Consider the following 14,144-nt stretch of genomic DNA (forward strand, 5'->3'; position numbering starts at 1 on the left):
GTACCGGGGGGTACGCGCCCACACTGGCCCGCGCCCGCACCTGTTGGGCCTCGGTGCGCCGCCGCCGCGTGCTCCCGCGGCCCGGCCTGGGGACGAACCCAGCGCCCGGTGCACTTGGGAGGTGCGGCGCTCCGCAGCCTGCAAAGAGCGGACGTGCCCTTGGCAGGGTAAACGTGGGGGCCACCCGGGCAGGAGGCTGGGAAGCCGGCCCGATCCAGGGCGGATCGGGGTGCGCCCTGGGAGACGCCTGGTGTCCAGGGTTATAGACCACAGACCTTGCCAGGGTGTTGTTACAGCCCCAAGAGGAGACTCAGAAACGCCAAGCCAGAGCTTGCGTCTCATAAAACCTTAGAGAGACGGCAGACTCGTTGGTCTTCCCTACTACAGCTTTGTCCTCTTTGAGTGGGTGGCAGTAATATAAGTTGTTTTGCGTCTGGTTGGTTTAAATAGTATAGAAATGCAAATTTAGTTTTTGAGATGGGTATTGTCCACTACTGTCCACTCAGTGAATGGAGGGGAAATAATCGTACACAGGAGAGCTCCTTAACGGTGAAGGTGAAGTTTATCAATAGTGTACATTTGTTTCCTTCTTTCTAAGTCTCAAATACTTGAAGTCGGTGACCATGGTTATGTGTCAAGCTGTGCCGTGGCTTGTTTAACCTTATTTGAGGAACTGACGAATGGGATATCTACCTGTGAGCTAGAATATAGTTTGTAAGTAGGATGTATTTTCACATAAACGATCTGGTTGCTCTGTTTAAAAAAAAAAAAAATCATCAGTGGAGTCATATAGATGTAATCTTTTAAATGAAACCTAAAGAATGTAATTCATTAAAAGATTTTGCTATGCAAATGTTACGTGTTTATTGTAAAAAAAGTTTAAGATAAAAATACTATCATAATTCAATCAGTCATAAAAACCCGTTGCCATCTAGTCGATTCTGACTCATAGCGACCCTATAGGACAGAGTAGAACTGCCCTATACTGTTTCCAAGGAGCACCTGGTGGATTTGAACTGTGACCTTTTGGTTAGCAGCTGTAGCTCTTAGCCAGTATACCACCGGGGTTTCCATAGGTAACCACGATTAATAGCTTGATTTATAAAATTTTTCACAGATTTATGTATAAATATGTTTGTATTTATTTATAAAAATGGACCTCTATCATGAATACTGCTGAGCAATCTTTGGGAGAGTTAGTACAACATACTTTTAAGAGCTCAAATTCTGAGTTCTCATCCATATTCTACACTTAATAGCTTTATTTCCTCGTGTATAAAATGCAGATATTAATACCTGTCTTACAGGGTTTGACAAATAAATGAGAATGCATACAGCACAGTGCCTGGTATGTAAGCACTCAGTAAATATTATGCCTCTTCTTTGTGCACAACGACTAGCCTAAGGTTTGGCATTTCAAACCCACCTGGTGGTTTTGTTAGAGATGGGCAATGGGCACCAAATGCCTTCTTTGAGTATAAAAAAAAAAATTAGACACCAAAAAACAAAAACAAACAAACCCACCGCCATTGAGTCGATTCCGACTCATAGCGACCCTATAGGACAGAGTAGAATTGCCCCATAGGGTTTCGAAGGCTGTAATGTTTATAGAAGCAGGTTGCCACGTCTTTGCTGGTGGGTTCAAACCACTGACCTTACGGTTAGCAGCTGAACGCTTAACCACTGTGCCACCAGGGCTTCTTAGGTATATTATAGGTGCATATAGTTGGGTCTCGTATTTTTTTTAATCCAATAGGACAATATCTGCATTTTAATTTGTATTTAGACCATTTATACTTTATGTAACTATTGAACTATCTATCAGTCAAGGCCCATTTGAAAGAGAAGCCACACAGTAATTTGAACAGAAAAAAATATAAACAGTAATAAGCAACAGCAGTTTAACTACTAAGAGGTAAAGAGATCTCTAAAAAATACAGGAATAGCAGATACAGGGAGCAGCCACTACTTCTAGGCCTGAGGCAGAATACCCCAAGGAAGGAACAAATTTGGAATAGGGCCATCTCTCTCCAAACTGAGATTCAGATGTTGGAGGGGGTGTGGCTGTAGACCACTGGATGGTGAAGAAGCTGGCTAAAGTGCAGTAGGCAGAGGCTGGCAAGCAGGAATCTGTCCACTGGAATCCAGACAAAACTTGCTTGGAGGCTTTATGACCAGCCTTATGTGTCAACTTGGTTAGGCTATAAAACCCAATTATTTAGTAAAAAAATCTGTGTGCTGCTGTGAATGCGTTTTATAGATGTTGTTAACATCAACCATCAGTTGACTTTAAAGGAGATTACCCTTGATAATGTGGGTGAGCCTTATTCAATCAAGTGACGGCCTTAAGAGCTAATACTGAGGTTTCATGGAGAGGAAATTCCACCTCAAGACTGCGGCATCAAATCCTGCTTGAGTTTCCAGCCTGCTGGGTCGCCCTATAGAACTCAAGACTGCAACATCAACTCCTGAGGTTCCAGCTTCCTGGCCTGCCCTACAGATTTTGCACTTCAGACTGCAACATCAACTCCTGCCTTAGTTTACAGCCCGCTGGCCTCCCCTGCAAACTTCAGATTTGCCAGTCCCCACAATCATGTGAGCCAGTTCCTTAAAATCAATCCCTCTCTCTTGATTTATATTTGTGTGTGTGTGTATATATATATATACATAACACGCACATACTGAGAAGTCTTCTAGAGGAACAAAATCTTAAAGGTAAGTTTTCTGAATTGAATCTGGGATTTTGGGAATTGATTCTCTAGTCTGATTAGGTTTAAAGGCACTAGTGATTCTATTTCCAGTTATAAAGAGGGCACTGATAGTCCATGGTGTGATAATGGTAACAGAGATAAGCAAAAAAACACCATTGGATACTCCTAATCAAATATGAAACACAAGGTTCTCGGTAATGGTGTATTTGATACTTTAGGACATATTTTTCAAACTTATGAGTATAATGAGATTGCCTGGTTGCCACTGATTGCACTGGAGAAAAGGGGAAAGAAAAGGACGAACTGAGGGCTTCAAAACCCAACTCAACCATCACATGAATGATACGAAAGTTTCTATGTGTGCTCTGAAAGAAAGCCTGTGTCCTGTAGCCACAAAGCTGAGACTGCTGAAAACCAAACCCAGAGTCTCATCCTCTGAGTGGCTAAATTACAACACAAATTGAATTCCCAGTCTCACAGGGCGTCTGCCATTAAAGCAGAGGCATTGATTGGGAAGGAATGGAATCTTGAAAATTGGAGTGGGACATACAGGCAGATCCTGATGACTCTGGGGACATTGAACCTCTAAATTCTGCTGAGTCTTCTTTGCCAGTAGAAGCAGCCCTTCTACCCCTGTCTGAGAATGTTAACCCTGCTTTGTCTAAACAACATGTAATGATCTCTGAGGTCATTGCCCTGCAAAGCATTGCTGATTCTCTTTAAGACATATCTCCACCATCCCTCTTTGCTCCTAGGCTGATAACCAGACTATGACCATCAGGCCATGAAAGGTGAGGTACAAAGTAGGACCCACAAGGAGGGGTGCTGCACCCCAAAGAACTACATGATGTATTTCCAGTTTATATCAACAGAAATCTGGAGGCTCTGTACGGGAATGGATATTAAGGATGTGACGTAATAGTGGAATGAAGATAAAGTTGGATCAGGCCAGATTTATTGAGAGGAGCTCACTGGGTGGTGCAAATGGTTAAGCGCTCAACTCCTAGCCAAAAAGTTGGCAGTTTGGACTCACCCAGAGGTGCCTTAGGAGTAGGCTTAGTGATCTGCTTCCAAAAGATCACAGCCTTAAAAACCCTATGGAACAGTTCTACTGTACACACATGGGGTCACCATGAGTCAGAACTGAACTCAACACCAATAGCAAAGCAGCGATTCTGGATTCAGTGTTCAGGGGTTAGAAAGAATGCTAATAATTGATTTGGTTGGTTGACTGAAACACAGACAAAAGCTAAGTCAGTACTAAATGAAGCTGAAATGCCAGAGCTGTTGTGGTTTACTGCAGATAAAGATATCCAAACGCTTAGGAAGATTGGAATGTTGGAGTGGATTTAACATGAAAGACCTGCTCCCCTACCCTGTTCTTACCACGACACATGAACAATATTTGTGAGGGAAGCCTCAACATTCTTAAATATCTCTGTGGTCACTTTTCTCTGTAGGTTAGAAATTACAGTGGGAACTGCTATCACTAAACTGGGATCCTTAAATGCATTCAGAAACCAAATGGCAGCACTCAATAGCCAAAGACAAGGTGGGTGTAGTTATCATTTTTGTTGTTAGGTGCTGTTGAGCTGTTTCCGACTCATAGTGACCCTATGTACCACAGAACAAAACACTGCCTAGTCTTGCGCCATCTTCACAGTCGTTGCTGTGTTCGAGCCCATTGTTGCAGCCACTGTGTCAGTCCGTCTGGTGAGGGTCTTCCTCTTTTTTGCTGACCCTGTACTCTGCCAAGCATAATGTCCTTCTCCAGGGACTGGTCCCTCCTGATAACATGTCCAAAGTACATAAGATGAAGCCTCACCATCCTCCATTCTAATGCTGTCTTAGGCTGGATTCTCTAGAGAAGCAAGACCAGTCGTGTGTGTGTATAATATGTGCATGTGTGTGTATATATATCTATAGAGAAAGAGAGATTGATTTATCTCAAGGAAACGGCTCACATGGTTATAGAGGCTAGCAAGTCCCAAGTCTGGGTCAGACAGCAGACTGCTGGCTCACAGGCTGCAGAGAATGACAACAAGAATGGCAGGTAAGACGGCAGGCTGCTGGCTCACCTGCTGCAGGAGCTGACAAATCCCAAGGTTGGCAGGCAGTATGGCAGGCCACTGGCTCAAGTCCCAAGACCTGAAGGTCAGATGATGACAAGCTGGATGCAGGATTGAGAGCAAGCAAGTGAACTTTGCCAGAATGTCCACATTTATTGGGTGCAGGCCTCACCCCCAGGGAAACTTCCTTTACAACTGATGAGGTGATTATGTCATATCACAGAATTGGAGGATAATTACATAATACTGAGAATCGTGGCCTAGCCAAATTGACACATAATATTAACCATCATAGTCTACCCCTTGTCACCTTCGCACGTTTATACATCGTCTTAAACCATGCATAATCTCTAAATAAAGACAATTATAAAATCACACTTGAGCCTAACATGGCTAATATGCATACAACCGAAAACGCACTAGCCTCATTTACATCTTATAGTTTATAAGTGGCGGGATAAAGGAGGGAAGAAAACAGAAAGATTTGCTATATGTATACACACACACATACATGTATAATAAATACGCATAACAATTACAGTCCTCATTTCTGCAGCTGGTCTCATGGTTGTAACTGATATTTAGAACTATCTTCTTCCACCACCCATTCCGTATTTCCTTTACCCTCAGCAAGTACCTCAGCTGGTTGTGGTTCCTTGCCTGATAGGGTGACCCAAACCTTCATTCCTAAAGGGTCTGGGGCATTAGTAGTCATGTCAGAATTGGGTTGCTTTGTTTTCCATTGGCTTTAATCACGGGGCATAGTAGTACTAAGAGACACCCTAAAGGATTTCCTGTATTCCAGACATATTCTTCTTTACCTCTATTCTGTAATATCAATCTGATTTCCCTTCGATAATCAGGATCACGTACACCAGCCAGTATGGTAACTCCCTTCTTTGCCTGTTGATCCAGAGGCATGAGGAGCCCAAAGTGGTCAGGTGGCATTCTTAACTTCCAGTTCAGTGGAATCAGTGTGGTGTTCCCACGTGGGAGCAGTTGTCCCTTTGGAACTAAGACCTCTAGACCCACAGAACATAGAGTTGTAGGGACAGGAAGCAAAAATTTTGCGAGTGGGTCACTAGGGGTAATAGTGAGTGAGTGATGCCACTTCCATTTCCACCCTTTGGTTCCTGAACGTGTCAGTCCTGGGGTTGGGAGAATCAGTACCATATATGGGCACTGGTTTAGTGCATATACAGCCTCCTGGAGAATACTACCCCAACCCTGTAAAGTATTGCCTCCTAGCTAACACTATGATTGTGTCTTTAGAAGGTCGTTCCATTGTTATATCAAGCTAGCTGCTTCAGGATGATGGGGAACATGGTAGGACCAGTGAATTCAATGAGCATGGGCCCATTGCTACAGTTCACTTCCTGTGTAGAGAGTCCCTTGATTAGAGGCAGTGCTGTGTGAGATACCATGATGGTGGATAAGGCATTCTGTCAGTCCCCAGGTAGTAGTAGTGTCAGAAACATTATGTGCAGAGAAGGCAAATCCACATCCAGAGTAAATGTCTGTCCCAATAAGAATGAAACACTGCCCTTTCCGTGATGGAAGTGGCCAGTGTAATCAGCCTGCCACCAGGTTGCTGGCCGATTGCCTCGAGGAATGGTGCCAGGCTGGGGACTCAGTGTTGGTATCTATTGCTGTCAGATTGGGGACTCAACAGTGGCTCTAGCCAAGTGGGCCTTAGTGAGTGGAAGTCCGTGTTGCTGAGCCCACGCATAACCTCCATCCCTGCCACCATGACCAGTGTGTTCATGAGCCCATTGGGTGATGACACAAGTGGCTGGGGAAAGAGGATGACTGGTTTCCACAGAAGGCATCATCCTGTGCACTTAATTGTTAAAGTCCCTCTGCCAAGATTACTGTTGGCGTACACTCACATGAGACTCAAATATCTTTACTTCTTTGGCCCATTCAGAGAGGTCTGTCCACATGCTTCCTTGTCACCAATTTTCCAGTCAAGTCCCTGACCGTCCAGGCAAACCATTGGCCACAGCCCATGAATCAGCATACAATTGCACATCTGGCCATTTCTCCTTCCAAGCAAAGTAAACAGCTAGGTGCACTGCTTGAAGTTCTGCCTATTGGGAGGGTTTTCATTCACCACTGTCCTTCAGGGAGGTCCCAGAAAGGGGCTGCAGTGCTGTTGCTGTCGATTTTTGAGTGGTACCTGCGTATCATGCAGAACCATCTGCAATCCAGTGTTTTCTCTTCCTCAGTCAATTGGTCGTAAAAGAACTCCACATGGAGCCATCCATAGGTGCAGAATGGAAGAGGGAAGGTGATGTTACGGGAGTGGAGACCATGGGCATTTGAGGCACTTACTCATGCAACTTGCTTGTACCTTCAGGTCCTGCTCGAACCTGACCTTGCATAACCACTCCCATATAATGATGGAGTGCTGCTGTTTGTGTCCGACTTTATGACGCTGTGGGTCGGACAACACCCAGTTCATGATAGGCAGTTCAGGCTGCATGATTACTTGGTGGCCCATGGTTAGGCATTCAGTTTCTACTAAGGTCCAGTAACAAGCCAAGAGCTGTTTCTCAAGAGGAGAAAATAGCAGGGCTTTGCTCCAAAATCCTAAGGGTCTGTGCCATGATTCACCAGTAGGGGCCTGCCGAAGATTGCAAACAGCATCTCTATCTGCCACTGACACTTCAAGTACCACTGGATCAGCTGGATCATGTGGCCCAAGTGGCAGAGCGGCTTGCATGGCAGCCTGAACTTGTTGGCAGAGCCTTCTCTTGTTGTGGACCCCGCTCAAAACTAGCAGCTTTTCAAGTCACTTAATAGGCCGGAGTAGCACACTCAAATGAGGGATGTGTTGCCTCCATAATCCAGAGAGACCCACCAGACGTTGTGCATCCGTTTTAGTTGCAGGAAGGGCCAGATGCGATAACTTCTTCACTTTAGAAGGAGTATCTTGACATGCCCCACACCACTGGACCCCTAGAAACTTCACTGAGGTGGAAGGCACCTGAATTTTTGTTGGGTTAGTTTCCCATCCTCTAGCATGCAAATGTCTTGCCAGTAAGTCTGGAGTCATTGATACTTCTTCCTTACTAGGTCCAATTAGCAAAATGTCATCAATGTTATGGACCAGTATGATGTCTTGTGGAAGTGAAAGGCAGTCAAGTTCCTTGCAGACTAAATGATGACATAGGCTTGGAGAATTGATATAGCTCTGAGGTAGGACAGTGAAGGTGTATTGCTGGCCTTGCCAACTGAGGGCATACTGCTTCTGGAGATCCTTCAAAATCAGAATCGAGAAAAAGGCACTGGTCAGATCAGTAGCTGCATACCAAGTTTAGGAGATGTATTAATTTGTTCAGGCAATGAAACTGCGGCTGTAATGGGGGTCACCGTCTGGTTAAGTTTCTGTAATCCACAGTCATTCTCCAAGACCCGTCTGTTCTTTGCACCGGCAGATAGGTGAGTTGAATGGGGATGTGGCGGAACTCACTATCTCTGCATCCTTCAAGTCCTTGGTGGTGGCAGTAATTCCTCCAGAAATGTGGTATTGGTTTTGTTTACTATTTTCTAGGTAGAGGCAGTTCTGATGGCTTCCACCTGGCTTTTCCTGACATAATAGCTCTTATTCCACTTGTCACGGATGCAGTGTAAGGGTTCTGCCAGTTCCTGAGTACGTCTGTTCCAATTACACATCCTGGAACTGGGGAAATCACTTCAGGATGGGTTCAGGGACACATTGAACCCACTGTGAGATGGACCTCGCAAAGGCTCCATTAATAACCTGACCTCCATACACCCCCACTCTGACTGGTGAGCCACAGTGACGTTTTGGGTCTCCTGGAATAAGTGTCAGTCTCGAGCCAGGGTTCAGCAGTCCCTGGAAAGTGTGATTATTTCCTTTTCCCCAGTGAACAGTCAGTCTTGTAAAAGGTTGTAGATCCCTTTGAGGAAGGCTGAGAGAAGGATCAATAGTATAAATTTTTGGCAGGGCAGTGGCGTCATTTTTCAAGGGGACCTGGCCTCCCCATCATTCAAAGCGTTGTGGGTCCGTAAACTGACTCAAGTCTGGGAATTATTTGAGGGATCATGACTGTATTCTGGTGATTCAAGTTAGGCTGCCATTCAGTTGACCTAGAATTCTTCCACTTGTACAGATCAAGGAAATATTTAGTAAATTTCCCATCTGTTTCCCTCCTAGGGACACCATGACTAAGTAGCCAACACCATAAGTTCATACAAATCAGACTGTTCTGATTACTGCTTAACTCTGTTGTCCATTGTAATAACCATGCCCACCTTTTCATTGTTAAGTACCTCCACTTGACCCCTATCACCACAGGGTCCAGTCAGCCCCATTGTAGTTAGGTGTCTTAATTCAGTTAGGGTAGTTCCCATTGTCAAATCTGACTTACGTAAAATAGCAATCACAGAAGTCTTTGAGAATGCTGGAGCTTTCTTCACAAATTGTTCCTCACTGTTGTGGTAAAAGATATGTCCTCTGGGCACTCCATGTGTGGGTCTGTGGGTCTAACCTGATAAATTCACTCTAACATGCCAGTTTCCCAAAGCCTTTGGATACCTTCTTCTACCATATACTAAGGTAGGTCTGACACTTTAACTTGATTTAATGTAGGCCACCACTTAATCCATGCTTCAGTGACCCAACTAAATAAACTATTAGGCCCTCTTCTGACCTCTCAAGCTGAAACATTGAATGAGGGATCTATACTTAGTGAGCCTGTATCTATAAACTCAGACTGATCCAACTTTATGTTCCTTGCACCATTATCCCATACCCTTAATAGCCATTCCCACACATATTCCCAAGGTTTCTATTTGTACGTGTTATAAAAGTAAGGCAGTTCTTTTGAAGTATAGCATACCTCCTCCTGGTCCACAATTTGTATTTCACTTTTTTAGGCTTGATGGGACTTAAGTCTAGTTAGAGCGCTAGAAGCAAAAATGGGTGCTGTGGATAGTTCCTGGGAACATTCAGCAATGTCTTGTAAGGTATCTACCTGAAGCAATGCTCCAGGCAACACTGTAGGCACTGTAGGTGCTGTATCTTAAGAGTTTTCAGGCACAGCTGGGTTAATCTCATCAGATGAGGGTGGAAAGGATAATGGTTTTCCGAGGGATGGTGGTTTAGCAAACAAAGATGGAGTAATCTTTTCAGATGGGAGGGCTGGTTCTGTTGGCAGTGGAACTTAGGGGCTCAGTGTCCCAAGCTTCCTGAGTATCTGTCCATATGACCCCATCCTAAGTTTCAGGACCCTACTTCTTCCCAATCATTAGCCTCACTTTAACTTCAGATACCATTTGAGGTTTGGGAATTCAGTTGGCCTTGTAATTCAGCCACTCTTACAAGACTCTGGGTTTGGTTTTTGGCAATATCAGTTCTGTTACTTTAAGAAATAAGGCTTTCTTTTAGTGCACAGGTGGCACTTTGAGGTCTTTTATGCTTCGCTTGTGCCATGATTCTTAAAACCCTGAGCTCATCTTTCTTTCACCACTTTGCATAGCGAAAGTAGGACGAACCAACCAGCTTTCCTATACTTCTGATTCTGACAAAATACTAGGAAGTGTCAAACATGAAATTTCCCAGAGCCTCATTACATCTCCTCAACACTTGATCTGTTGGTAGTGGTATTTCGTGTATTAATATTGCCCCTAGCAGCATCCTCTTTACTACTGGAGGCAGAGTCATCATTGCCTTAAGACTAGTCAGACATGACAACCAGTTTTAAAAACTCATTCTTATGATTTTGTTTCTCTAGAATCACTCGGTACATGATGTCTTAGGCTGGGTGTCCGAGAGATTCAAAACCGATGAAGTGTGTGTGTGTGTGCGCGCGCGCGTGCATGGAGAGAGAGATCTATCTGAAGGAAATGTCTCACGTGGTTGTAGAGGCTGGCAAGTCTCAAGTCTGTGGTTCAAACGTAAGGCTGGAGGCTTCTCCTAACTCAGTAGCTGCAGAGGCTGAAGAAACCAAGACTGCCAGGTCAGATGGTGGTATGCCACTGGCTCATGGGCTGTGAACTGAGACAAGATCAGCAGGTGATATGGTGGGCTGGAGACCAGGTGATAATGAGCCGGGTGCAGGATCCAGAGCAAGCAGGCGAGTTCTGCCAAATTTTCTTTTAGGGGCAGAAGATAGAACATGATTGGAAAATTGGTGACAAGGAAGTTTGGGAAAGGTATGAGGATAGAGCTCTCTGAATGGGCAATAAACATGAAGATATTTGTGTCTCATGTGAATGCTTGCCACGTGTTTACCTCAGCAGAGAATTTAAATAATCAAGTGGATCTGATGACCTGTTTTGTGGATACCAATAAGCTTCATTCTCCATGAATGAGTATGCTTCCACTCCAGGTATTGCCAAATGGATTCTTGAACAAAGTGATCGTGGTGATAGGGATGGAGATTATGCATGGACTCAGCAACATGGACTTCCACTCATCACGGCCAACTTGACTGCAGCCACTGCTGAGTGCCCTATCCACCAGCAGCGGACACCAACACTGAAACCCCATATGGCACCATTTCCTTGAGTTGTCAGCCAGCTACCTGGTGGCAGATTTATTACATTGAACACTTAACCATCATGGAAGTGGCAGCATTTTTCAGAGTAACCTTACTCTGAATAAGATTTACCTTTCCTGAATGCAGTAACCAAAACCAAAAAACCAAACCTGTTGCCGTTGAGTTGATTCTGATTCATAGTAACCGTATACACAGGGTGGAACTGCCCCATAGGGTTTCCAAGGAGTGGCTAGTGGATTTGAACTGCCAACCTTTTGATTAGTAGCCATAGCTCTTAACCACTGCACCACCAAGGCTCCCCTGAATGCAGTATGTCTGCCAAAATTACCACCAGTAATTTATCCACCATTGTGGTATCCCACACAGCATTGCTTCTGATCACAAGCATTCACAACAATTGAAGTGCAACAGTGGGCCCATGCTCATGAAATTCACTGGTCTTACCATCTCCTCATTGTCCTGAAGCAGCTGGCTCAATAGAACAGTTGGAATGGTCTTTTGAAGATGCAGTTATATCACCATCTAGGTGGCATACCTTACAGGGCTGGGGCAGTGTTCTCCAGGAGACTCGATATGCTCTAAATCAGCATCTAATATGGTGCTGTTTCTCACATAGCTAGGATTTGTGGGTCCAGGAATCAAGAGATGGAAATGGGAGTAGCACTATTCACTATTACCCCATGTGACCCACTCGCAAAATTTTTCCTTCCTGTCCCTGTGCCTTTATGCTCTACTGGTCTAGAGGTCTTAGTTCCAAAGGGAAGAATGTCCACCCGGAGACACAACAATGATTTCATTGAACTAAAAGTTCAAGATTGCCACTTGCCCACTTTGGACTCCTCATGCCTCTAACTCAGCAGTCAATGAAGGAAGTTTTTGTACTGACTGGGTGATTGATCCTGATTACCAGGGAAAAATCAGACTGCTGCTACACATAGTGGAGATAAGGAAGAGTATGTGTGGAATACAGGAGATCCCTTAAGGCCTCTCTTAGTACTTGCATGCCTTGTGATTGAAGTCAATAGAAAATTACAACACCTCAATTCAGGCAGGACTGCTAATGGCCCAGACCCTTCAGAAATGAAGGTTTAGGCCACCCTACCAGGCAAAGAACCACAACCAGCTGAGGTGCTTTCTGAGGGCAAAAGGAATATGGAATGGGTAATAGAAGATGGTAGTAATAATCAGCTGTGACCATGTGACCAGTTGCAGAAGTGAGGACTATAAATGTTATGAGCACTGTTTGTTTTGTTATGCATTTTTATTGAGAGTGTGTGGTGTGTGTTATGCTTTCAGGTTTTTCTGTCTTTTCAGACACACTTCCATGGAGTCCTTCTCCTCTAAGCCAGGCCTCCTTCCTTGGTCCCTCCATCCTCCAATCTAGATCCATTCATTGTTCTCTAGGTCTGCTCTTATCCTACAACTTACTTTCACCATTCCCTGGGATTGAATCCACTGTTTTCTGTAGCCTATAGCTTTCTTCTTTCTCACTCATTTTAGGGAGCTACAACCTCAAGCATTTTCACAAGAAAAGGTACAAAAGGAGGTAATTTGTGCCTATCTAAATATAAATGTAGCCTGTGACTTTATCAATCTAATCTAAAATATCTTTGATGATATTACTTCATTGCCTTCTAGTCCACAGTGCTGATGGGAAATTTGATGCTGGTCTGATTATCTTTTCTTTTCTTTTTAGGTGACTGTTTTTCTTTGGCATCTTAGAATTTAACTAGAATATCCTTAAGTGTGAGTCTTTTAGTGGCCTTGTCACTTGGGGTGGATCTTTACAATCTGGAGACTCATGTACTACTTTAGTTTTAGGAAATGTTCTCCGTAATTTCCTTTTCCCAGTTTTCTTCGGTTTCTCTTTATAGAACGTCTCTGAATTGGATTTTGGATTTCTTGGATTGCACCTGTAACTTTTCTTTTTTTGCTTTATGTTCTGGAAAATTCCCTTAACTTCCATTCATCCCCTCTTTCAACTTTTTAATTTAGCAACCATGTTTTTGCTCTCTAAGAGCACTTTCATCCTCGTTCTGAGTATTCCTTTATCATAGCATCCTGTTCTTATCTTATAAATGTAATAATCTCAGATATTTGAGTGTTCTGATCAGATGGTTTTTTCTTTTTAAATTCTCTTTTCCGTGAGTTATGTGTTTTCTCTGGGGCCGGTTTTTCTCTTTTTTATGGTCTTTAGTGCTGCTAATTTTCCTCACATTGGGTGATCCTTGATTGTCTATTTATATTTAGGAATGGGTAGCTGATTTGTGTGTGTGTGTGTGTTTAATTGCATAAATAGATGTATTCCAGTAGGCCTTCCTTTGAGTAGCAAGACTGACTACTAGCTCATTAGGTATGTGTGGTGAATGCTTTGCTTTAGAGCAGAACTTCCCAAACTTTAGTGTCTTAGTAATATTTTTCATGGCCCTTCAGGTCCAAAAGAAATTTCATAGTTAGGTCCAAACAACTCAATAGTAGTAAACTGCATGGTACCTGAAAGATATTGCTGTGCTTCCTTTACATTTAAAATTTTCCGCATGCCTCTCTGAGTTGGCTGTGGTGCTCCTCAAAGCCTCAGCATACAGTTTGAGAACCACGACTTAGGTTGAATTGGTTGGGAGCTGACAGGCTACAGACTACTCAAATACCAGAATGAAGATTGCTTCTTATCTGGGGCAACAACACCTATGCTAAAGCCATAGATCTTTCTGGCAAGTTCTGTTTCTTTCTAGAAGAGCCTTGGAATCTTTTTGCCTGGGTTATCTGTACTCTGGCTGTCTTAGAGAGTGGAGGAAGCCTTTAGGGGAACAAGTTCCTGTTTTCTGCCCCAGTTC

General features: G+C 43.8%; 1 protein-coding gene and 1 long non-coding RNA gene across 2 annotated transcripts in view; both read left to right on the top strand.

Annotated features, from left to right (window-relative positions):
• GMCL1 (germ cell-less 1, spermatogenesis associated) overlaps nucleotides 1–14,144 on the top strand; it is a 59,570-nt gene that overhangs the window by 429 nt on the left and 44,997 nt on the right. The gene's annotated exons all lie outside the window — the stretch shown is intronic.
• Nucleotides 10–4,264, top strand: LOC135227775 (uncharacterized). Its single transcript, XR_010317931.1, has 2 exons — nucleotides 10–2,715; nucleotides 4,172–4,264. It is a non-coding gene; the product is annotated as an uncharacterized LOC135227775 (long non-coding RNA).

This window comes from Loxodonta africana, chromosome 15 (genome assembly GCF_030014295.1).
Source record: "Loxodonta africana isolate mLoxAfr1 chromosome 15, mLoxAfr1.hap2, whole genome shotgun sequence".
Classification (NCBI taxonomy): Eukaryota; Metazoa; Chordata; class Mammalia; order Proboscidea; family Elephantidae; genus Loxodonta; species Loxodonta africana.